The sequence below is a fragment of the Rhinolophus sinicus genome, chromosome 16, assembly GCF_057876585.1.
Source record: "Rhinolophus sinicus isolate RSI-liver-muscle chromosome 16, RSI-T2T, whole genome shotgun sequence".
NCBI lineage: Eukaryota > Metazoa > Chordata > Mammalia > Chiroptera > Rhinolophidae > Rhinolophus > Rhinolophus sinicus.
The window spans coordinates 15008211-15030750 of record NC_142516.1 but is presented as its reverse complement, the minus strand read 5'-3'; the positions used below and the strand labels follow the sequence as shown (position 1 = coordinate 15030750).

At 44.3% G+C, this 22540-nt stretch overlaps 1 long non-coding RNA gene across 2 annotated transcripts in view; it reads right to left on the bottom strand.

The window, feature by feature from the left end:
* Positions 1–22540, bottom strand: part of LOC109447154 (uncharacterized) — a 240793-nt gene that overhangs the window by 93583 nt on the left and 124670 nt on the right. For both annotated transcript variants that reach the window (XR_016019289.1, XR_016019290.1), the window contains one exon: positions 1121–1252. This is a non-coding gene — a long non-coding RNA (uncharacterized LOC109447154). The remainder of the gene's footprint in view (positions 1–1120; positions 1253–22540) is intronic.

The following is a 22540-nucleotide window of genomic DNA, read 5'->3' as shown; positions in this document are numbered from 1 at the left end:
GTGGGTTTGTTTTCCATGAGGGCAAACATGGGGGTGGCAGACAGTGAGTGGAGCCAACTCAGAAGGACTGGTTGATACAACCTGTCTCTTCTGCTTTGACACATGTCCCTGATATCCCTGCTCTTCATCATCCCTGCTGCCCCTGCCTTGATCCAGGCCTCCACCACCTGGGCTCTTGTAACTGCGACGTAATGTTCTCAGGGCTTGTCCCCACATCCCTCCTGCTCATAGCCAATAGAGGGGACTTCAAAAAGCATATTAATAATCACATCACTTTCCATATCAAACCCTTCCATGACTCCTCATTCCTGTAACAATATTGTTAACACAGAACACAGTTCTCTGTGCTCAGTCTGTGAGCTACTTTCACTTAGTTCTGTATATTTCTCATCACTTCTGGCCACCACGTCAAAATCTAGTTTCCTTTTTATAATTTATTGAATATGCACTATACTTTTTATTGCCTAATGTTCTGATGTAAATGGCAATTCCATGTCTACTTGAATGCTTCCTGCTCTGGGAGACTCATTACCTTACACGACGGCCTTTTCTAATGCTGAACAGCTTTAAAGCTCCGTGAATCATTCTTTATAAAACACAAACTCTGGTCCATAATTTTCATTTTTTGCCCCTTCACCTGCTCTCTGGAGTCCCACAGAACATGTTCTGTCTCAGGCCTCATTTCTGAGAAGTGAACTCAGTGAAACACAGCTTCTGAGTGTCTTTTGTGAGTTCCTAGGTACTGTACCCATTTTTCATATGCCGGGGTTTCTTCCATCCCAGCTTCCAACATCTTGCCTTTTGCACTTTTCTCATACATGAAAGATTCCCCTTAAAATCAACAGGGGAAAGTTGTACATTAGGCATTTAAAGATAATAATGACAATTAGCAACAATAACAATTAGCAACTGCTCCTGGCATATGGGTATGGACGTTTCGACCCAGGTTGTGCAATTTAAGTAATTTAGTCTAATATTAATTAAATATATATGTGATATATATATATATATATATATATATATATATATATATATATATATATATATATATATACATACACACACACACACACAAAACATGGAGTATTCAGTAACCTCCAAGGTTCTTATGATTCCTTACCAGGGCAGTGTATATTTAGAGGTCGATTCCTGCATTCAGACAGCAGTTCCAATGGAGTTTCAGGAGACAGTGATTACTGGGGCTTGAAATTGTCAGGACAGCTCCCTGGAGGCGGAGTGTCCTGAAGGGGGCCTGGAAGGAAGAACACACTGTGTACAGCAGCGAGGAGGGGAGATGGATATCTATATGCAAATATGTCCGCACACATACATCTGCTTCATATGCATTTTAAACCTTAAATTGACTTTCCCTTGCCTTCCACTCTGGTTTCCATGGTAACCCTGACCACTTATTTTTTCTTTTAACCTCCTTTTCATTGTTTCAGGATGAGGTGAGCTACATGAGGGTTAACCAGTCAGGGGAAGACAGGAGATTTTAAAGCAATTATTTGGATTTTTTTTTTTTTAAAGAAAACCGCCAACTTTGCAATTTAAAGCAAACTCTCTCTGGTATATTTGCCCTGAAGGATGCTGTAAGGAGAAACTGGAGCCAGAATCCCTTTGTCCCCTCCTCCCTTACTTCTATTATTACCATGCACTTATTGCTAATACAGCATCTAAACTTACCATCTCGGTAACTATGGCAATAAAATGGGTGAGATTCCCTTCCATTATGACTTGAATTGTTAGGACTTTGCAAAGAGCACGTGTGTTTGCACAGGGGAGGGGGATGACACACTCCGGGGAAAACAGTTATTTCAACTCCCTGCAGAGAATTGAAGACTGTCATCTATCAGCCCACATGCACATGGAGAATTATCACCATGCCTGAAAGAGGATGCAGACATCGTACCTGGGGTTACCGTGCACATCCAGAGCTCGCAAAACTCCTGTGTGCACAGGCTGTACAGCCAGGAACCCAGGCGAAAGAGAGAGAAGGCAAGAGGCGAGACAGGAGGATCTAATCCAGGGGCCAGCAAACTGTCTCTGTGAAGGACCCAGTGCTAAATATGTCAGGCTTTGAGGGCTATACTGTCTTGGTTGTAACTTTTCAACTCAGCCTTTGCAGCACAACAGCAGCCACTGACAAAATGTGAATGAATGGACAGGTGTGTTCCAATACGATTTTATTTATGGGCACTGAAATCTGAATTTTAAATACTTTTCACAGATCATGAAATGGTGTTCTTCGTTTGTTTTCCCCCCCAACCACTGAAAAGTATAAAAAACATTCTTAGTTCCCAGTTTCTACCAAAACAGGTGGTGAGCTGGATTTCTCCCATAGGCCCTACTTTGCAATTCCTTATTTATAATCTATGCCAAGAAAAATGCATTCCACCCCAGTGGATTTTGTTATTATTCTTATCTGTTTTGCTACATGTAGGAATAAATGCTGCTACTCTTAGCTTCAACTTTTATAATTAACTACCGTGTTTCCCTGAAAATAAGACCTACCCCAAAAATAAGCCCCAGTTAAGATCGTCAACCAGACGGATGCATTTAGTACATTATGACGAAATTCCAGAAGAAGATCACATGACTGTATTTGAATAAATGTAGATTGTTGTACATGAAAAAATAAGACATCCCTTGAAAATACGCCCTAATGCATCTTTTGGAGCAAAAATTAATATAAGACTCAGTCTTATTTTTTGGGAAACATGGTATGTGTCAAGCACCATATTGTCACTGTAAACACACTATCTTATTTAATCATCACTAAAACCCAGCTTAGAGTTGAGGAAAACAAGGCTCAGGAATTGAACTCCTTAAGGTCACAGAGCTTGTAAGGACAGTTGACATTCAAATCCAGGGTCTGTCTGGTCCTTAGAGGCTCAGCATGGCTTTTCTCCTCATAGACACATTAGCCTTCCAACTTGGGAGAGTCTCCATGTCCACCAGGTTCCATCACACCCCACTCTCAGAGGACTGAGCCCTTAAGTCTAACAGAAGTAAACCTGTGGGAACAGGGCCTAGGGACAGTCCAAGCTCGTCTCATTGCAGTGATACGATATCCACAAGCATCCACTGGGAACGGCCTTATACACCCCGTTTCCACTGATGTCTCTTGCTGGCCCTAATCTCTGATTTGCTCTTTGCCTTGGCATGTAAGGCCATGTGCATTCACTGTCTTCTGGCCCTGGTTGTGCTCCAGGAAGAGCCTTAGCATTCTGGGCGGCGTACATCTACCTTTCCAGCCTCCGCTGGCCTGTCTTGGTGCTGAGATCTTAGCTCCATGGCCCATAGACATCCTTCATTGGCTGGCTATTCTCAATTCTCACAATCACATGCCCTCCAAGTCCTTTGAGGGGAGGTTCTGAGAAGTTGGGATGCTAAGTAGGGAGAGAAGACTCTCCAGTGCTGGAAGGAGTGGGTCATTGCCTTGTAATCTCGAAGGAGGCAGGAGATTTTAATTACTCAGGACAGTCGTAGAGGGAAAAGCTAGGAGCAGGGAGCGGAATTTATCAAGTGGCAGAATTCTCACTTGCAGATTTTATTCTAAGTCGCCAAATACACCTTCTACCACAGGTGGCTGGGATGTGGTAGAGAGAGGAACGCACTGAATGGAGATCCAGAGTTTTGGATTCAGGGCTTCAGTCTCTTCCATTGCGATAATGAGACTTAACTATATCGTATCCCTCCTTTCCAGCTAGAACAAAGTGACTCTATGACTTTGGGAAATGTATAGTTCAGCAACAGCTGGCCTTGATTTTCTTGGCAGGTTGTGTGACCTTGGGAAAAGCCAGTCCCTTTCACTGAGCCCTATTTTCCCATCTGTGCCATGTGAATAGCAATCCTCTCCAGCTCCAGAGACCGCCAATTACAGCCCTTTCTGCTCTACTCCCGAGGAACTGCAGGCACATCTGTTTTTTGTATCCATTACTTTGCAAACTTTTAAGGGATTTCCCCCCACCTCTCTCAGTCCCTAGGAAATTGCTGCAGCTCTTTCTTTGGAAAGAACATTAGCCAGGCCCTGTGCTAAGCAAATGCATTCAGCTTCCCCCCTATCTGATTTCTCTTTTTTTTCATTTGTCAGCAAAGGAGAAACCTCCCAGCTATTAATCAAACTCCTGGCTGTGGATAGCTTTAATTGCAGAAACCATTGCTGCATGAGGCATGCTCAACTTTTCCAAAGAAAGCCGGCTGCCTAGTGCAGAAGAGAAACAATTAATTACCTGCTCCTCCTGTCCCCAACAGAGAGGCAGATGAACTAACAATATTGCTGCTGGCACCGAATCCTCCCTTCCCAAGGAGGAGAAAAGCTAATGCAAACTCAGACCGCATGTATAAAAGTAGCATGCCCAAATAGAAGCTTAGCTGTAAAGGCTCTGGTGGGACCAAAGTTTTGCTTTTCTCTAGCATCTTTACTTAAAGATGCATAGTTCTAAACCTTATGGAGGAGAGTGATTGGGGATGTTGACATGCTTGAAAATAATGTTCTCTGAGGAAGGATCTAGTGTATAAGAGATACCACATTCTAAGAATAACAAATTAAAGTGGGAAGGGAGGAGTGCCACTCAAAAAACAGCAAAGATAAGAGAGTTCAGACTAATTTTGTATATTCCCAAGGCCAGACTACAATTGCAAGTGGAATTTACAGTTTTACACTAGAAGAGATCCTTGGAACTTGGAACTGGGTGCCTATGGAAAGGGATTTCCCCCAAGGTAGTCAGTCTCTCTTGTCTCTGGAAGTTTTCAATAACCATTGAGGATGTTGTAAGACAATCTTTGTATTGCATGGGAGGTTTATTCATTCTTTTTGGGATAGTTAACTGCCTCTTCCTTGCTTTTCTAATACCTTGAGCTTCAACGTTTTCAATCTTAAAAGAATGGGTTGAGGAGGGAGAACTGAGCCCAAGATTGGATTCTGTTTGAAGTGAAGGCTTGCGTTGGAGATCCATGAGAGCTAAAGTTGGAATACTATTTTTTCACTTTTTTTGGTTTTAATATTCAATTGCCACAGCGATATGATAGATATGATATTCACTTTGGAACTTGGTGCTAAGAATTGTGTTGTTTTTCTCTGCATTCCCAATATGTTAGAGATGTCCAGTACAGGGAAAATGTTAAAGCCATGTTTGAAAACCTTGTGATTGAGTCAAATTTAAACTTGGACTTCTGGTATGAGTTCCGGGGGACAGAAAAGAATAAACCTGAATTAGACTGATCTGAGTCTACAGCTTAATTCCTCATTTACTAGCTTAGGGAACTTAGGTGGCAGAAACTTTCAGTGCCTCAGTTTCCTCCTCTGTAAAATAGGGAGACATTCATATATCTCATGGTACTGCCATAAAGACTTAATGAGATTATAAATACAAAATGCTTGCAAGAAGGCTTGACAAAAGTCGCAAATGTTTCAAACAAAACACAACGTGCTAAGCCCTGTTTTATGCATTTTGCACATATCATTTAAGATTCATAACTCTACTACTGAATATCATACTAAGGGGCAGAGAAGTTAAGTGATGTACCCAAGGCAACACAGGGAGGGAACTTAGCAATAGGATTCTGAGCCCAAGTACTTCATTAATTTTGGCCTCTGCTTGATAAGCAGCCACCAACATTTGCATATTCTTATTGCTGCAACCTTTCTCCCAGTAAAAGCTCCTTTGCATTCTTTTCTCTCCTTGCTACTTCTACTTACATGTATGTGTAAATATTGCATTTCTACTGCACAATGAATTTTCAGAGCACTGAGGCCTTGTTTGATTTCGTGTAACTTTGGTAGAGACTTGCCTAGTCTTCACCCTTCACAATTGCTGTTTTTACATGGGTGGTATCTGCACTGAGGTTCCAGTCTCTCTAGAATGCTAGATTGGAATCCAATTTCAGCCACCCCCCCCCCTTTTCTTTCTTTATTTCATTTATGTATTTTCTATTAAATCATTTGCTTGCAGTCAGAATGGTGTGTTGAAAGAGAACAGAGGCCATACTTGAATTCAGGCCTCGCCTCGGCACTACAGGCTGTGTTAACCTGGCCAAGTTACCGAGCCTCTCTGAGCTTTCATTTCCTGTGTGATGGAAGCCAAGTAAGACCTATGTCTGAAGATTCATCAGTCATATGGGGGAGTGATAAACAGGATAATTTTCACATTTACTGGCCAATCTGCGGAACCTATATGTATTTTAGGGCCAAGAAGCCACTGCAGTTCTTGTAGGTGACTTCCCCTCTTAATTCCCCTAGATCGGGTTTACCTCATTTCCTGGAAGCCCAAAGCTTCCATCTTTTGCTGAAGTCTCTCTCACTGTAGTGAGAAGGTAGTGGGTCAGGAATGGGGTATAGCAGCAGCTCTTAATGCCTTCATTGTTTCCTTTTCAGTTGCTTGAGCTACTTTTATTTATTTATTTTATTAATTACCTTCCTTTCTTTTGCTTGAATTATTTTTCAGGGTGCTTGGGGATTTCAAAAAATATTAAAAAGACGCTTGCTGTTCTTTTTTCCTTTGTATCTAATCAGGCTTTCTCAACAGCTTCAAATGGGAAACTTTGAAGCAAGAGAACTTAAAAGAAGAACTGAAAACTCAGCCTGATGCCCGGAAGTCCCATGGGCAGCTTTGCCACAGAAACCACTTTTGGTGAAACTCATTAGTGTAGGCTGTTCTGGGCAGCGCCACGCAGGCCGGCGTCGCCAGGGCTCCTGGCTTTGAGGCGGCCCGCGGCCCGGCGCCTCGGTGGGGCTGCGCGGGGCTGTGGGGACCCGCGCGCTTGCTCGCAAGGTCGGGGCAGCTCGCAGGGTCCCGCTGGCGCGCAGCCTATTGTGCAGCAGGTGACTACAAGCAAATGACATCTGAGCCTCCTTTCAAGACCCCGCCGCTTTCAAAACAGGGCTTTGAAAGGCTGGGCTCCCCTCGCTCTGCACTGGAGGAGGGCAACTCAGCTTTTCAGGGAGGCCCGGCGGCCCCCACGTGCCTGCCTCTGCGGCTCTTGCCTACGTTTCTAGCGAGAATAAAAGCAGGCAGGACTGGCTGGTGGGTGTTCATGTACAACGTTTCCATCCCTTTATTTACGGAGGAAATGTCCGACTCCTGCAGTTCTCAGCGGCCATTGGGGGATGAATGGACTATTTGAAGTGAAAGGATTGAAAGTTTTTCTATATATATTTATCTCTGTGTGTGTGTGTCTCTCTGTTTCAAAACTCAGTGATATCGTTTTACTTAGGGATCCAATTGGAGAGGGAGACAACATACAGCTACATGTAGGGTTAAACAACATGATTCAAACCCTGTTGGAGGTTTGGAAATCCAGTTTCTATTAGTGCTAGAAGGGAGCAGTACCTGCCAGCCAACCCTTTATTCCTGCTTTTGGCCCCAGCCTTTTGGACCCTGGTTGAAGGAGCAGTCTTTCCATAGGACAGGACGGGGTGGGGGGCATGGAATACAGTAGTGACAACCCTGTGAATAGTTCCCAACCTTCTCCCTCAGCACCAGAAGGTCGCCCATCACCTTGTATCTTATATCAGTTCTTCCTTAAACAAACGTTGAGTTTTTAACCGCTCAAGTGCCCAGTGCTTTCCTTTGCACCTGCTGTTTTTGTGGTGCCCTTCCTTAGTAGAACTGCTTTAATATTCTTGTAAGTACCCTGTTTCCCCCAAAATCTGACCTAGCCTGACAATCAGCTCTAATGTGTCTTTTGAGCAAAAATTAATATAAGACCCGGTCTTATTTTAATATAAGACCAGGTATAATATGATATGATATGATATAATATAATATAATATAATATAATATAATATAATATAATATAATATAATATAATACCGGGTAAAATATAATATAATACTGGTATAATATAATATAATACTGAGTCTTATATTAATTTATGCTCCCAAAGACGTAGTAGAGCTGATGGTCTGGCTAGGTCTGATTTTCAGGGAAACACGGTACTTTTATGAACCCAACTTGTTCTAAGTCAACCCTGTCACATATGGCACTCAGTACCTGGTGTCAGGAGCATGGTTGCCCCCCTAGGACACCCAAAGCAATTGAGCAGGTTGTACTGGGTTGGAAAGGAAATGTTAGTGCTCTTGTCCAGACAATCCTGTTTGGAAAGACAATGACTTACTCAGGGTTTCATGGGAAGTTTATCAGTGAATCGGTCTAAGCCTGGAAGAGCGTACTGAAATAAACTTTCCCAAAAAAGAACACAGATTCAATGCAACTCTCCTTGAGTGCAGTCTTGTTATCTCCTTCGTACAAGAAAATGGGATTTAAGGCTCTCTATGAAGTCCCAAGGCAATACAGAAAGTGGTGAATCCAGAACACAAGAAAATACAGGTTTTCTGACTCTAAATGGATGTGCTTTCCACACACGGTGGATTGTCATTTTCTTTCCCCCCACCGCTTGTCCTCTCTCCTCTCTTCCTGGTTAAAACTCTTATCTCTTAATTCCTTACCTCAAACTGTTTGTGCCCTGAAGCCTTATCGGGCTGTGACAGACAGTCTGGGGCAGGCAGCCTACTCGGTACCCTGTGAATAGTTTCCATTCTTACACACTGGCTATGTTGTGTACGCAAACCCTACTCCTTTTTTAGTAGGTGGAAACTGTTCATTATAGACGCTCATGGGCTTTGTGTTCCAAAAAGACCCGGTGCATGTTTTGTGTCTTGCCCAGCCCAGCAGAAAAAGGCTAAATTGTGTTTTAAAGCCTTACAAGGGGAACGCTAATTGAGGCATAAAAGCACGTCTTTGATCTTCTCAGGACCTGTGGTTCTCCCATCACCTGAGACGTTCTGACAATGCAGGTTGGAATGAAGCCTGTAGTGACACTTGTGCCAAAGGCACCAAGCCAGCATGTCATAGCTGCTCCCCTCTCCTTTCTTCCCGCCACAATTGAAAGCTCTGCTGTGTATGTTTCCCTGTCACACACACTCGAAGCAGCTCCAGCCCTGATCTCTGCGTCATCTCCCTGTTGTACAATACAGGCCGGTTCCTTAGCTTTCAAATATTTCTGGGAGAATCTCTCTACTTCCCGTCTATACCCAGCCCCTTCCCTTCATATAATTCTCTCATATCCATCCTCAATACCAGCCTTGACTAGGTGGCTCATTGACTTAACAGTTGCATTTCCCTGTTTTGCAGGATGCCTCATTCATTCATTCACTCATTCATTCATTTAAGTTCTCCTTTGCTCACTGACCCATGCATTTCTTCAAGCATTCACTCACTTTTTGGTTCGGGCCCAAAGGAGACCAATGTGTACAAAGTTGACCAGAATCATGGTAGAACTATAAGGACTTCTGCATGCATGCACCAGTTTGGGTTAGTGAAAATGGTCGGCGGGGGCCAGAGGCAGTAGCCTAAAGTCTGTGTAACACTGCATTTCTCCAAGAAGTGTTAATCCAAGTTGACAGATGGTCCAAGGCTGTAGTTAAGGCGGAGCAATTCAGGTTAGTATAAAAAGAAAAAGTTAGGCTTGGGAGGGAAACAGAGACCTGAGCTCAAATGTCAGTATTGCTACTTATCAGCATCGTGACTCGGGCCACGCTACCTGACTGCTCCGAGCCTCACCGTTCTCCTTCCTGAAAGAGAGGTGCTAACACCTATCTTGTAGAGACATCGCGGGGAAAGGGAGGGTGCATGTGAGGACTTAGAACAGGGCCTGGCACACACTGTTGTGGTTGGCATCACGGGCACTGCTGCTGCTCATTTGGGAAGGGGACGCTGGGTGTGAACCCACGGGATGGCATGGCTGATAAGTCCCAGTGTCTTCTGGGGAATCACAGTGAGTCTAATGCTCTCTTAAAACAAAATCTGGAAAATGGGCTTTCCTTGAGGAAGCCCTCAGCATAAAATGAAACTGCTGGTGCTTTCGATTTCCTGCCTTTCGTCAGCTCCTGTGAGGGTGCTGGACGTCCGCGTGAATGGGACAGCAGTAGTGACACACAGAAGAGAGGGAGAATGGGCGACACGTATACATCATCGCAGCGACGCATGATCAGATCAGTAATATCTGAGCTTCCTGCCTCCACCTGGGGCTCCATTCCCTGTTTAAAACATCCATTCTGTCATTTGTTTATCCATCTATCTACTTTTAACATGCTTATATTTGATATGCTAAGTTCTAGACAAGCTTTTGGAGAGGCCTGGCCTAAGCTGTTCCTTTACTACCACTGCATTTCTAAGGTAGTTTTCAAATATTATCTTTTTTACCCGCCTTGCTGCAGCTCTGCACTACTCAGAAGACACGCTGCTAGCAAATTCCATATGTAAAAGAGACCCTTAATTAGACCCTAATTAAGGGGTCTGTCCTAGTTGAACGGTGGGGTCAGGTTCATGGAACCTGCACATTCAGTCTTTCCCACTCCTGTCCTTTCATCCTGGGTAGCCTTGCACGATTCTGGAGAACCCCCTTTAGTTCAGGAACGAAAGAATCAAGACATCACAAGGTCGTGCAGCCCTATTTTATCAGAAGGGTGAGATATTAACAACTTGCACCAACATGCTCAAGAGCCAGGGCCGGCAAATGTGTCAATCCCACAAGCAGGTCAGGAGTGCGGGGTTATGGTGGCATAGGGAGAACACGGGGTGGGTGCTTTCACACCTCTTCTATCATTAAATTGTGAGACCGACCTGTAAGGTTAAGAAAGTCACATCACCACCAGCAGCATTCCCATTATATGGAGTAGAAAACCGAAACTCAGACAAGTCAGCCAGCTGAGAAGCGGCTGAGGTTTGAATTCAGCTCTTGTGCCTCTGTTTCCAGATGTATCGCAGTGTTTCCTTCCACCTCCATGAGTGTTGCATCAGCTGTCGCTCTTTTTTCAAGCATGGGGAGCATGTATGACCCCATGAACATACTGCCTGCCCATCAGAATGGACTCTTTCCCTTCCCTCTCTGCTCGTTACCCCCTTATCTTCACCTGTGGCTGACAGATGAGTGTGTGTTTCAGGAAGATAAATGTCCTCTCAGATCTTCTGACATAGATGCCTTGTCTTGGGAGAAAAGCTTATAATACCCCTCCTGAATCCAACCAGACAGGACTATGCAGAGGCCGTGCCCTCTCCGTCCCGCAGGCGTCAAGGATGAGTCTGCAGAAGGCAGAGCCAGCAGAGGCTGAGGGAAGAGCTTCCAGAGCCAGGGGCGATCACCTCTTAGTCATCTATAGCTCAAGTCAGGAGTGCGGGGAGAGAAGAGGATTTATTATCTGAGGCTGCTTTCCTTATCTCTCCCTTGAAACTCACCTTTCAAGTGAGCAAAGAGACTGTACCAGGAGGAGAGGGCAATTATGGTTTCCCTGTTGTCAACAAGAAAGTCAGCTAGCCCGTGCAATATGTGTAAACATATAACGTGGAGTATGGGGCTTGGAAGTACATGGAAACCCCCAAAGAAAAGAAAAAGGAGTTACTGATGTTGGAATTGCTCTTTGTCATTTGAGCAGCATTTTGTAGTTAAAAGAAAAACAGAAACAAAAACAAACAAACAAAAAACTACCTTGTGCATTATCTCATTTGAATCTCACAATAACCCTCTCAGTTAGGCAAGGCAGAGAGTCACCCCATTTTAAAGAGAGGCAAACTGAGGCTCAAAGTGGCTATGTGACTTCCCTAAAATCACAAACAATGAAGTGGCAGAGCCAAAATTGAAATCCAGATTTTCTAACTCAAATGCAGACATATCACTATACTCATGAATGCTTTATTTTGTGAAAGTATTTACCTGTGTAGTAATGATATCTACGTTTGCCAAGAATGGACTTTTGAGGTCAAGTTTCTTACTTATTATTTCAGTGACATTATACTAGGACATTCCATGTAGCAATTTAGAAGGAATAAGAGGGTGCCTTGTCAAACTAACAGCCTGCCAACATTTTGTTTCATTCTAAGATAGGAAAACATAGAAAAACAGTATATATGCATTTTGGGAAAAGACCACGGCCACACTTACACAAAGCACAACTTAAAAATTTGAGGGGAACTGTAGGACAGTCAAACTTTCCGGGGTATTAGCTTCTCATATAACAATCTTGTGGGGAAAAAAATATTTCCATAAACTGACAGGCAGACTGAGACAGAGGAAGGATACATGAGAAGAGCAAAATGGTTTAAAATAGTGAGGGACGGTGGTCATCAAGCTCAAATGCGCTTTTCGTCACGCTTCTGAGGAGTGCAGTCTGACAGGGTGGTGCTACTTGAGTTCTGTAAGAACGCAGGGCCCCCAGCTTCTCTCCTGTCCAGTCCCACATCTATGTATCAGTACTAGACTAGTCTCAAAGCGTGGCTTGGGGCACGTGACCAGTGGCCCGGCTTGGACACTCTCATTGCCCACGCCTCCCCACTGCCTGCTGAAAAAAGTCAAAGCATCTTAGTTAAGTATTTAAGACACTTACCATCTGAGAACTAATTAACCCTTCGAAATTTATCTCCTAGAACTGTCATTCTTCTCTGTGCAAAACTGCTTTGCTTATTTCCCCTGCACTTCCCGGCCTGTGCCTTTGGTTCATCCAGTCACTCTTATCCCCAGATCATCAAATCCTTGCCGACTCCTGTTTTGCCTCCTCTCCACACACCTGGGGCTACTGGAAGCTCCCTTGCACCCTCTGCCCCAACCTATTTGATATAACACAAAGTATGGGGATGTGAAACAGAGATGACAGCAGTTCTACACCCAACGAGGCTGCCCCCTCGTGAACAAGCTATTGATTGAGCTTCTGCGTGTCCCCAAGAGGAAAAGCTGCCTCATCGGCCCCAGTCACCATCCTTGGGTCCCTGTCTAAATGACCTGCACAGCTTGATATTACTGTAGGACTGATTTTCGCTTGGTATCTGACGGTCTTGCCTCCTCTTTTCATGGGATCCGATTCCCTCCCTGGAACATCAGACTGCTGACTGGCTGGGGAAAAATGCCTACTGCATCCCCCAATGATGACTTCTCTTTGCATCCCCTAGTATCTGAGAAAGATTCCCTACCTCTGCACATCGCTTCTCTCTAATGCTGATTATTTGTGCTTCCCTACCCCTTGTTGGCTGCTGACTAACTCCCTGGATTCAGTGTCCCAACTGCTGCTTTGCAATTTTGCACCCAGGATCATCAGCTCAAATGCTGTGGCTTCCAAGAAGCCTTCCATGATTTCCTCGGTGTCAGCTGATGCTCTCTCCAAGGGACTTCCTTGGCAGGATTGACTTCTTGAAATATGAGCATGTGCAGTGGTGAGCTGGCAAATGCTTGTGGAGGAAAATAGAGTCTTGCACGTATAGCGGTTCTCAATTCCCATGGTATAAATACCCCCACCATGGCAGGTTTCAAGCTACTGCTCTTGTTAGAAGAGATGTGCATAGCGGGCTCTTGCCAGCTGTTATGAACTGGCCCCAGCATAGTTTGGCTTTATGTGTCCTGGTTTCATGTCTCATTCTGTCCCTTACTCTGCCACAGCCACTGGTAGATGCAGGCTTAAGAGCACTGCCCCTTGCAAACTACCAAGATGTTCAGAGAAGGGTATGGCTAGGACAGATGGTGGGGGCAGCTCCTATGACGAGAGGGTATAAACTAATATCTGTGTCACCTAGTAGAACATAAGTCCCGAAGTCCAGGGACCGCTCTGTTTAATGGATTTTACATGTCCAGCATTAATCACTGTGCTTGGCAGATAGTAAATGTTCAGTAAACATCCATAAAAAGAAAGAATGAATGAAGAATAAACAAGAGGTAGTTTCTAATTGTTAGCTAAATCAGAACAAAACTGATGTCTTGATTTTGGTCTTGGAGAAGGATGGAAGGCATGTAAAGCTAGGAGAAGTTTACAAGCCAAGGCAAATTAGTGTGGGGAACGGAGGCATTTTAAGGGACTGCAGGAAAATCAGTGTTTTTGAAATATCAGTGAGATGCTACCTATGACAACATACTGTACAGAACATGTTCTCCATACATGTTTAATAAATGCTGCTGAAAATAAACACACACCAAACCAATGAGAAAGTCAAAAGTGACCACAGTGACTCTGTAGAATTCACTCAAAACTCTCAGTTGGGAAAGCCACAAAATGGGTCCCCTTTGTGTCATTTCCTAGGACCCCTAAGAGGCTGACACAGTACTCCAGGTAAATAACAGGGGGTCACAGATGCCGGGCAGTAATCAGGCAAATAGAGATGCAAGGGTCACAGCTGAAATAAGCCTGCATTTGGGTCCTGCCCAATCTTAACCATGCTAAGGCTTGCTTACTTTGTCTTTACTTCTCTTTCCTTACACAAATTGAGGTGGCAAGAAATGGATGAAATGTACCAAATTGCATTTTCTGCAGTGTGCTCAATTAAAGTTTCTCTCCTAGCAAATGAAACTAGGGGGATTTCAACCAGGCACTACGCCTGGGGGAATTAGTGATGCACTCTTAGCAAATCAGAGACTGAACATTGGTTTTCCTGTGATGCTTGGAGATGGGTGGCCGAGGGGCAGCATTGCAAGGATGGGAGAAGATAGAAGGGGGTTGGGTAAAGAAGCTGGTTTTTGCCAAACCTGTGCTATGACTCACGTCTTCGTCAATAACATTATTTGTAATTGTACCTGTCATTTGTGGGACCCTTGCCAAGTGCAATGAACGTTGTTTAATCTCCAACATAATCCTGTGAGGAATCACCTCCAGATAACAGAAACTTTAAGTCAGATAGGCCAATTAACGTGCCTGATGTCACATTGCAGACTGGTGACAACCTGGGCCTCCAGCACTGGTCCCTATGAATCCTCATGGGCTTCACAGAGCCTCAGTTCTAACCCTTTCACTCTTTCCCCTTCCCTTGCAAGGCCTGGGGTGAGATCTTGCTTTAGGGTAGAGTGAGGGTCTCTGCTCACTGACGGAACAGATTATAGTGAGGCATTGTAGGTTTGGCGACATCCTGCTCTGTAACCCAGAAAATGTGAGGCAGCTTTCAAAAATACCAGCAATGAAATTGAAAACTACAAATATCGACAAAATACAGGAAATAGACCAGAGGAAAAAAAATACTGGAACCTAGATCCGAATGTCTAGCATATAAAGATTATTACATTTAAGCAGCAAAATTAGCTTGAGCGTCCTGTGTGCTGAAGCCAAGAGGAAAACTCAGTGGGTTGCTTGACGTGTAATATTCATAAAGAAACATGTCAGCTATTGAGAGGAAACATGACGATAAAAAGTTTATCATACAGTAAAAGCTGACAATACCGTCAGCACCATGCATTGAGAGTTTACTATGTGTTCGTCACAGAGCTCGGGACTAGGTCTGTGGTGGGAAACTAAACAAGTGTAATACCTGCCTTTCACAGTCTACAGGCTAGTGGAAAAATAGCTCTAAATCAAGCACAAAGTTCAGCTATGCAGAAGAGGCGTCGAGATAACAGAGTCACCTCACTCAATCTGGGGGGCGCAGGAAAGATTTCCTGGTGGAAGAGATATTTAGAGGCAGAAAGTCCACTTACGTGGAGGTGGGAGAATGCATATTAGTTAGGCATGTAAAGAGTAAGGACTTGGGGCAGTAGGCATCATTGGGCAAGGGAGTTTGGGGATGTGTAGGAGACATGGATATAACAGTATCATCTAGTGGTGAAGGGAGAAGCAGCCTCAGGGATGGCCTGGAATTAGATACTGGTTCCAGATGCACAGCTCAAGGCCACTGAAGGGTGGGCACCAGACTTGGAGAAGCTGCCCAATGCCTGGGTAAACCTTGATAGCAAGGAGATGGACATGAATTAGGGAGAACGCTTGGGAGTGCTGGGAGAACGCATGTGGATGATACCCTCTCGTCATAGGAGCTGCCCCCACCATCTGTCCTTGCCAGACCCTTCTTTGAACATATTGGTAGTTTGCAAGGGACAGTGCTCTTAAGCCTGCATCTACCAACATTAAGGTGGCTGGACCAGTCCCTTGAGCCAGGCAAGGCCGTTAAAATTTTCTCAGAAAAAAAGCACAGGAATATGGGAACCATAGTAACCTCTGTCACTGTCATCTTACTCTGTGACTTTGGGGAAGTCACTTTCCCCTACCCCTGAGTTTTACTTTCCTCATTTTAAATTGTGTGTATTTGAATACCAAAGGTTTGAAGGGATCACAAGTGATTGCTAACAACAGTTGACTCTAGGGAGAGCAGCTCGAGGGCTGGGGGAAGGGAGAATTCTCCTTTTACAGCATTTTAAATGATTTGCATTTTAGCATATTCTCATAAATATGTATTGTGTTTGTGTGTATACGAGGTGTGATCAAAACATACGGTGAATGGTGCTGCCGAGTGCCATCCAACAGAAAGGCAGGGATCTTCAATACCGGAAGTGGTGCATCAAACCTCTGACAAGTTTCAATTTGTTCAGTGCAGTCAGTTGGGTGTGAGCTACCATTGAGAGAAGGTGTGCTTTAAAGTGTGCCGTAAATCATCCTCCATCGTGATAAGGCTCCGTGTCACACATCATTTCTGGTACAGCAATTTCTGTCAAATAAGAACATTACAGTGTGTCGTCATCCACCTGATTCATCGGATCTGGCACGTGTGATTTCTGGCTCTTCCCCCAAATCAAAATGATTCAGGACATCGAGGCAGCCACAACAGCACAGCTAAAGATACTCACAAAAGAGGAGTTCCAGACCTGCTTCAGAAAGTGGCAAGAACAATGGGATAAGTGTGTTCAAAGTGAGGGGGAGTATTTTAAGGGGGATTAATGGCAATGTGTCTTTTACTGTAATAATTTTTTTTTTACTTACACATTCACTGTATTTTTTATCACACCGTGTGTGTGTGTGTGTGTGTGTATGTGTGTGTGTGAATGTGTGTATGCACACACAAACACAATTTGTAGTTACCACCTATTATATCCCAGGCACTTAATAGAGTGTGTTGACTTGCCAATCAACAGATTTGTGTCCTCAGTAAGGCAGTGGCTCTTAGAGAGCATGGATGAAGTCCTGGCCATCTGTGTTTTTTTAGAGACTAACAGGGGATGGCACAGGGTAAGTGATAAATAAATACTTGTCGAATTACTTACTTTTTCAAAGTAAATCTTTGGGGTGAAATTTTGGACTAGCAAGCATCTTCTGAGGGGGGACCTCAATGTTGGGACTCTGTATGTTGAACATACACCGCAAGGGGCTTCACATGCTTAGGCGAGTTTGTGTATCTCTGAACATCATGCTCCTTAGGGTAGAATGCCAGGGCCAGGATGGCAGAGCCAGCAGTGGGCACCAGCCGCAGTAACCATCAGTTTGGATCCTGGGTAGAGATACTTTATGTACTTTGACCTGTGCTATGGTTCAGGGCTTACAGTTAGAGTGCTCCCAGCTGTTTGCAGACAAAGATCCAGGCAAAGCTCAGCGCTGTCCCTTGTTCTCAGAGAAGGCAGGCAGCTTATGAGAAGGGGACAGCTTCAGGGACATTCTCACACACGGAGACTTCCATGGGCGTTAGTGCGGTGGGGCGTTAGTGCTGCCTCCCAGGAGCTAGCCTGTCAGCTTCCAGGCCTTCATCTTGTGACATCTGCTCTAGCAGCCAGGAGTTGGGTCACGGGCTCCCTTCCTCTCTTGCTTCTGAGCAGGGCGGTCCAGAGGAAATGAGGAAGTGGAATGAGGGAGTGTGAGCCGCGTTTAAGTGATATCTTTAGGGCTTGGAAAAATGTAATTCTGTGTGAGCAGTTCAGTGGCAGTTCTGCAACTCATCCCCCTGAATTAGGGACGGAATGAAGTCATTAGGCCCTAATCAAAAGCAGCTAATCAGGAGTCAGTGGGAGCTCCACCAATTAATCGCGGCTGGAACCCAAGGAGCTAAAGTACCCAAGGCTGGATGAATAAAAGTAATGAAATTATATATCAGTGCCGTGCAATACTGCACAACTTCAGGAATGGATTACGGGCTGCTCAGCCCTTCCTGCCACACGAGAAACAGAAACTCCAGGCCAAAACATGGATAGGTTGGGAAAGTGGCTTTGGAGCTTGCCTGGAGCTTTTCAGAGGTCGAGATGTGCGTAGCAAGAAGTGGGAGGATATGAAAAAGAAGATGTGGGTGGATTATTGTAGATGTGATAACACGGTAATAACATGGTCTCATATAATGATATGTTTTGATAATCATGTGATAATACCTCTTGCATAGCATTTAACTAATTTATACCCAGGTTCTTTGTTGATGTATCATTCTGTCAATCGAAACCGTAAAGACAGAGGTTGTTTTAGATGAGTGTTTGCTCCATATTCATCCAGCCCAGCACCTGGCACATGGTAGCTGCTAAATATATAATTTATAGAGTCATTTAATCACTTCAGGGCAGAACAGAGATTTGAACTGAGGTGTTTCAATGCCAAACTTTGCTTGTTTTTCCCTATCCCACTGAGGCAGAAAAATTCAATGCCCTTATTTAATCAGAATAAGAGTTGTTACCCGTTAGCAGTTTCTGGCTCAGAAATGTCCAAATATTTTGAATCACAGAGTTAGGGAACTTATAAAGTAACCGGTCAGGTCCAAACCTCTAATGTCACAGGTGGAGGAAGCAGGGCCCGCCAATGACAGGAGCTTGCCTCAGGGCTGCCCGAAAATCTGTGGCAGAGAAACACCGAAAACCGAGGTCCTGACTACGAGTTCAGTCGTTTCCCTCAGCACTGGGTCCTTTGCTTTCATTATTCACCACCATCCTTCCTCTGTGGATTGTCTTTGTCCTCTGAGACATCTAGTGCTGTTAGTCTGTCTAGATTGGGACCAATGAAAAGTTTGCAAAAGCGTTTGTGGAGTCCATCCACATCCCTGGCCAGGGCAGTGAGTCTGGGTGACGAGGCAGGTAGGAGCCATCTCAGGCAGAGGGATTATTTATCTGCATCAGGAAGGCTGCGTTAGAGCAGGGAGGACTTGCTTGTGTTGTGGAGATTTCTGAGGTGAAGCTCATCTGAATGAAATCTGGGTTCTAAGATGAATTGGGACAAAGTGTTGGCAGGAGAAGAAAACTATGGTCAGAAGTGCGTGCGTGTGTGTGTGTGTGTGTGTGTGTGTGTGTGTGTGTGTATGATTATGTGTTGGTGCTTTCTTTGGCTATACCCTATACATGGTTTGGTATTTAAGACGAGATGCTTGATTCTCCCAATTTTTTTTTTTTTAAAGTATATGCTTGGATTCCTCTGCAGTATATGTATGTGTGAGGGGTTCATTTGAGTATGGGTCCTTATGTGTGGCTGTGAGGTATCTACAGCCTTCTGGAAGGTGACAGTTGTGTAGGGAATATTGACGGATGCGCATGTCTCTATGTATTTTATTTTCATTTTTATTTGCATGTTGTTGTCCTAGATTTCTGTCTTGCACGTCTGTGGGTCTGAGAGCCTGTCAGGTTCTATGTGCATGGGTGTGTGTTCTTAGCGCAGAAAAGATGATTTAGGTAAGAATCTGAAAGTGTGCATGTATAATTTGAGGGCATCTGTGTGTTCTGGTGTGTATGTGTATGTGTGCTTTTTAGAACAGGTGAGTATCTTTGTGTATGTCTGTGGGGAGAAGGGGAATTCAGTGTGTTGGTATGTGTTCATATGTTTGTATGTGGGTCTATGAAAGGTGTGTGTTGTTGGGTAGCATATGCTTAAATGTTAAGGTGATAGTATAATTTATCATACATATGGGACATGTTTGAAAATGAAAGGTACACATGTGCATGTGTTTGATAACTACACTTGGACAACAGGTTAAGTCCATGCCTGACGCAAGCAATCCACGATATACTGACGTGTGTGTGTGTGTGTGTGTGTGTGTGTGAGAGAGAGAGAGAGAGAGAGAGAGAGAGAGAGAGGAGAGAACGTCTCTGAATGGACATTGTATGTATTTAATTCTGTATATGTTATTGGTGTCAGGAATTTATACGAATAACAGAACAGCAGAAGTCATTAAATTATTTAGGCAGTTCTCAGGTTGTAGACTTATAATAGAAGCATTAATAGAATTAATAGGTAAGAGCAAATCAAACCCCCCGAGTTGTTATTTTTTAAAAGCCAGATCAATGAACTGAGCAAAGAGGCCATACATATCTTGTGGTGACAAAACCCCACATGGTTAAAAAAAGGAGAAGCAATGTGAACTGCATTGTGCTAGAAAGTGTCTTTTATGTACAACATCCACTGTGCTGTGTCCCCTTGATGCGTCCTGCTTGTTCCCCACGAGTACCCTGAGCTTGTGATGGCCAAGATAGCTGAGACCTTTTATCCTCTTACCGCAACAGTTTGGAAAAACAACCCAGTGTGACCTCCATCATGTAAGAAACAGAAAGAGGCTAGAGAGAGCTGGCGGCTTCATTTCAGGTGATTCAGAAAAGAAATCCCAGGGATGCTCTTAGCATTCCTACTCCTATTCAGAGAGTGCTGTCCCTGAGTCCATGTTTTATACATGTGCCCCCTGGGACTGGGAAATCCACTCGTTTAGTTCTCAGTGGCTTTGGGGGGCGTAGCAGAGAGGTGGATATAGCACTTTTCCTTCTCCTCTCCCACGTCGGTGCAGTAGTTGCTCAGCGGTGCTATGCCCCCCAGTCATCCCATCTCCTTGCTGATTCTATATGTTCATAGCAGGGGAGTATCTGCTGTTGCTTCTAAATGTTATAATCGTACCCACAGCACTATTTGTATTCGATTAAAGATGGCTGCAAATTCTTTGTCACCCTCCCGCTGAAAAGTGGAGATTTAAAGGGTTAAATCTGGGCTGGCCTTCATGACTGATTTCACCAAGATTATGTGTCAGAAGTGACTGTCTGCCAACTTGTGATGCGATCTCATTAGAGCTTTGCGGCTTCCGCTCAGGTCACTTTCCTCTCTGGGAAACAAGTCACAACTCTATAGAAGCCGAAGCCACTGGAGAGACCACTCTGGTCTTCCTGGTGCTTGTAGCCACTCTGATCAACAGGCTGAGCTGAGCATCTGGCTGAGAACCAGCATCCTTTCCTGACACTAGTGTCATCCTAGCGTGGGGGCCAGAGGCTTGAGTGAAGAAGACATCCTAGAAGTGGATGCTCCAGTCAATGACGCATGGGTTAGAGACAAGGTGCCCAGCTGCTCTCTTCCTGGGATCCTCATGCACAAAGTAAAACGGCTGACAGCTCTGCATTCTGGGATAGTTTCTTCTACAGCAATAGATAATAGGAATAGTGGTGCTAGAAATGACTGCCATATATCGAGCCATTGCTGTTTTTCAGAGTGTTCTTAGGGATTATATACATTATTTCACTGTATCTTCACAGTAATCTAAGGACTTTGGAGCTTTTATTATTCCCATTATACATACTGTGTTTCCCTGAAAATAAGCCCTAACCGGAAAATAAGCCCTAGCATGATTTTTCAGGATGACATCCCCTGAACATAAGCCCTAACACGTCTTTTGGAGCAAACATTCATATAAGACCCGGTCTTATTTTCGGGGAAACGTGGTATGAGGAGGTTGGCCTAGAGCATACAGCCAGTAACCAAAAGAGATGCATTCAGACAGGACTTCTTCTTAACTGCCTCTGTCTTTTATAACTCTGTGCCTATGTCCATAGACACCTGTGGGAACACATTCTTTGTTTTGCTTGGAATAACCTTTCCAATCCCCACACTTCAACCGACAAATTCCTTCTGATCCTTCCTGATCTAGCTCTATAATTATAACCACTTTGTACTCAAATCCATGGAGATGTCCCAACCTAGGTACCCAGGCATGACACTGCCTTGCACTGATGGAACAAAAACAAGCAAGTTACTCAACTTCCCTGAGGCCCCATTTTCTCATCTGTAAACTTGGTTTAAATGACTTCCTTATAGGTTTGTTATAAAGATTAAATGGGGTGAGAGATGCTAAAATGTGTTGTATGCAAAGAACCAGGTTACACACACTAAGCATGACCATAGCTGAGTTGCAGGCCTAAGGCATGAGCTCTGCCGTCAGTCACCCTTCACTGTATGTGCCTTCGGGGACACTGAGTTGCCTAAGACACTATTTGTATCCTCAAGGAGGTCATCGTCCCATGGCACAGAAGACAAGTGAAAGAACCAATATATTCATGAGATTCAGGGTAGGGTAGATGGGGACGCAGAGTCACCAAACCTCACAAAGGGACCCTTTATCCCTTTGGGATGGCATGTCATCAAAATTTGCTTGAAGGTGAAATGAGCCCTACAGAATGAGAACGTATCAGTAAGGTTAAGAATGAAGAAAACCAAGTATTCCAGAAGAATGAGCTTGAGCAAAAACATAAAGAAATCCAAAAGTAGGATGCAGGGGGCTGAATCCAAGTAACTTGGTACCTTAGGGGCACAGCCAGGTTCAGGGCAAGGTGGCGTAGGGCAGAGAGGCACGAGAGGCAGATAGAGTGAACCTTGAATTCCGAGATGAAAACCTGTTGCCAAAGTCAATGACAAGCCATCAAAGTCTTGAGAACAATTAATGTGGATGAACCGACCTATGTTTTAGAACAATTACTTTGGGAACTGTTTTACACGGGGCAGGACTGAAGACAAAAAGACTGGCATGGAGGATTTTTGCAATATTCTAAAAGAGGGTGAAGACAATGTGTCCAGGGGGCATGACAGTGGGCACTGGAA